The following is a 3,800-nucleotide window of genomic DNA, read 5'->3' on the forward strand; positions in this document are numbered from 1 at the left end:
TCCTCAAAACCCTCGCTCCTTTCCTCACTCCCCTCTGCCCTTCCCAGGCTGGAGTCAGAGGGCTGCAGCAATCTGAGGCATTGCCTGAGAAGTCACCACAAGCAGAGGAGGAAGACGGCCTGTTTATCTGGTTGTCTGTTCTCTGGGGAGTGAAGAGCATTTTTCTCTCAAGATGATTGATCATGAATTTGAAGAGAAAGTTTCATGCTGCCGCTATTGGACGGAGTGGCTCACGTTTCTCCACTCTTCCAACACACTGAATGTTTCCTTGACGGCTAGATTCTAGGGCTTAAGGGTTTGTGAAAGGCCCTGCCCACGTTCTGATGGCGCCTCTCCCTGGGTCCCCCAAAGGCTGTGGTCCTGCAGGGTCACTGCCCTATTGAAATTCTGCCCAGGCAGTTCCTTCAGCCCATGTTCCTTCATCACCCTGTGCTGGGGGGGTCGAGCTCAGATGGGTCCTCCCCTGGGAAATCTTCCTACATCTTCTCCCCAGACTCAACTGCCTGCCTCCTGCCCCAGCAGTGACTGCTTGTGCCATCCACCCCTGTCTCGATCTGTCCTAGTATTTATCTGCTGTTTTTTAGCAAGGCTGTAAATTCCTTGGGAGGAGAACCCCAGGACCTTGCAGGAGGTAAATCATTATCCTGAGTGTTACCCTCTCCCATTTGCTCTGACTGCTCTGCTTCCCATTTCCCCTGGGCTCCAACGAGCTTTTCGTGTCTTTCTGTCCAGCCATGTGTAAGGTATCCCAGCTACCCAAACCAATGTTTAGTGTCACCTAGAATCTTTGCCACACTTGAGTCCTCCACTTGCTTTTTTTTGCATCACAGATCTGACAGAACTCACTGTCTGATTTTGTCAGGCTTTCTTTGTCTCCCACCCCAGGCCCGGCTTCTGACTTGTTCCATTGTTCTGGAAGCTGGAGCCTTCCTGTGTTTCTACTGGCAGTTCCTTCCCATTGGGAATTTTTCTCGTCACTGGTTAAAATGATTCTAATATCCAATTCCGATGTGTCTGTGTATGTGTGTGACAGAGAGAGATGGGGCGGGGGGGTTTCCTCCCACCACCGAGCAATTGTCCAAAACCACCTGGGTGCTCTACAGTTCAACTTCATTTTGACACAGTCTTCCTGGAGATCGCATCGGATCCCACAGGTTTATGGCTCAGTCCTGCAGGAATGACCCCCTCCTTCAGATGCCAGTTGTAGTCCAGTTGTCCCCTGAGCTCCTGACTGGCCACTACTGACCACGGGTGCCAATAATCCCCTCCTTGGGTTCTGTTAATTTGCTAGAGTGGCTCACGGAACTCCCGGGAACATTTTACTTAGGAGATCACAGTTTATTATGAAAGAATACAACTCAGGGCCAGCCAGATGGAAGAGATGCATAGGAGAAGATATGGGGAATGTTGTGAAGCTTCTGTGCTTCCATGTACGACTCTCCCCAAATCTCCATGAGTTCACCACCCCAGGAGCTCTCTGAACTCAGTCCTTCTGGGTTTTTATGGAGGCTTCGTTATGTAGGAATGACTGATGAAATCATTGGCCGTTGGTAATTGATTCAACCTCCCAGCCTTCTCCTTTCCCCAGAAATCGGTTTCATGGTTGCCTCTCCTCCCATCCTTGGGTACTGTCCAGAAGTCACCTCATTAACGTAAACCAAATGGTGGTGATCTGGCTGGTTCTGAATAATGACACACCTACTTTGCCTTTATGATTTGGAAGCGATCTGAGGAACTGAGGATAACAGACCAAATATTATTACAAAAGATGCTCCCATGGCTCTTCTCTCTCAGGAAATTTTAAGGGTTTTGGGGAGCTGTGAGCCAGGAATGGTGCATGAAGACCAAATATATATGTCTTTGAAATCACAATGTGGCCCTGGTGGAAAGTCCTTCTTTTTACCTAGAATGTGCATAAAACATTATCACAGCCAATTGATACAACCAGGGGAGGGGTGCTACCTGGGGAGAGGCTTTCCTCTCAGGATCAAACCCAAAGCAATACTAATACTTGAGGCAAGTAAAAGCTTTGTAATATGCCTCAACACCTGGTAGGACCACTATCACGCATTAATTACCCTCTCTTTGCTTCAGAACGTCTCTGATGTTACTCACTTCTCCTTTCAGATTAATTTTATAATTTTGTTAATTTCAAGAAACTTGTGCTTGGAATTTTTTATTGGAATGAAATTGCATTTATGCATAAGTGTGTGAAGGATTGACATCTTTATGTGCTATGGACTGAATGTTTGCTTCCCCGCAGAATTTATACGTTAGAGCCCTAATCCCCAATGTGCTAGTATTAGGAGGTGGGGCCTTTGGGAAGTGATCAGGCTCGTGTGGGTGGGGCCCCTGTGAATGGGTTTAGTGCCCTTATGAGAAGAGAAATGAGGGAGAGCCAAGTGAGGACACAGCAAGCAGGCAGCCACCTGCCAATCAGGAAGGGTCCGCACCAGGAACTGGATTGGCTGGCACTCTGATCTTGGACTTCCCGGCCTCTAGAACTGTGAGAAATAAATTCTGTTGTTTAAGCTACTCAGTCTATAGCAGATAGCAGCCGGAACTGGCTAGGACATTATGTAAAGTACTTGCTCCCAGATCCAGGAAAATAACATGACTCTGCTTGCTCGGGTGGCTTTGTAGACCTCCCCAGAGAGTCATGGCAGGTGATCTTGATGTCTCATCCTGTGTCCCTTTGGCCCACCTGAGTTCACCTCTACCAGGCTTCCAGAATTCTGATACTTTCAGAGGCCTGCATCTCTCTTCTCTGCCAAAGGTCTTTCTCTGGCACAGCCTCTGATTCAACCGCCCAGGCTTCTCCTCTACCCAGAAATCAGGTTGGTTTCATGGCTGCTTCCCCTCCCATCCTTGGGTACTTTCCAAAAGCCACCTCATTAACATAAACCAAATGGTGATGATCTGGCAGCCTGCCCTGCCCCCCAAGGAACACCCCAAAGTGCGGGGAGTCAGGGCTTTCGGGCAATCCTCACTAATGGGAGACGCGGACTTGGTGGATTAATGCTCCAGCTTTCCCAACCAGCAGGTGGATTACTAGAGGTGTGTTCCCATCATCACCCAAATGGTCCCCCAGGGGAGGAAGCCCCATTACTCACAGTGGTAACTGACCACTTTTCCTGGCTTTTGTCCCTTCTCTGTCCCATGTTGCCCACTTCCTTACTTTGCTTCCTGGAGTCACTTCCCAAGAAAACCACCTGAGTCTAGGAGTTGATTTTTGGTGGGCCCCAAACTAAGATACAAGCTTTGTAGTTTTCCCACCTCTCTTATTAAGAGCTGCTAGTGTGAAGGCCTGTGTTGCTTCCACAGGGTATATACAGTGGCAAGTTTGGCTACTGAGAACCTTCCAACTAAGGAAGACTCTGTTGTATTTCTGGAAAGGATACAGTTAACATTTGTGTAAACAGTTTACTTATAAAAATAAAGCATCACAAAGCCCCCCCCCCCCAATACTGCACAACTAAAATGAGAAGCAGGATAAAATATTGAACTGCTTTTTCCCCCCATATTTTTTGTCTTAATTTCTGACTCACAAGCGCCTGACACTTGTAGAGGGAAGGAAGGAAGGCAGGCGATAATTCTGAATAACGTGAAAGCAAGAGCTATTAAGGGAGAAAGTCATTTGAGCATTTTCCAGGAAACACTCACGCCGCAGTTAAAGGAGAAAGGTACCCGAAACATGTAGTCAGAGACAGAAATGATGCTGTGGCTGTCCGGGAAGCGGCGTGTGTGTGGAAGACCACGGTAACTAGGAGTGTGTGGCCCCCAGAGGTGCGAGCTGGATG

This window comes from Ursus maritimus, unplaced genomic scaffold (genome assembly GCF_017311325.1).
Source record: "Ursus maritimus isolate PB19 unplaced genomic scaffold, ASM1731132v1 scaffold_22, whole genome shotgun sequence".
NCBI classification, from domain to species: domain Eukaryota; kingdom Metazoa; phylum Chordata; class Mammalia; order Carnivora; family Ursidae; genus Ursus; species Ursus maritimus.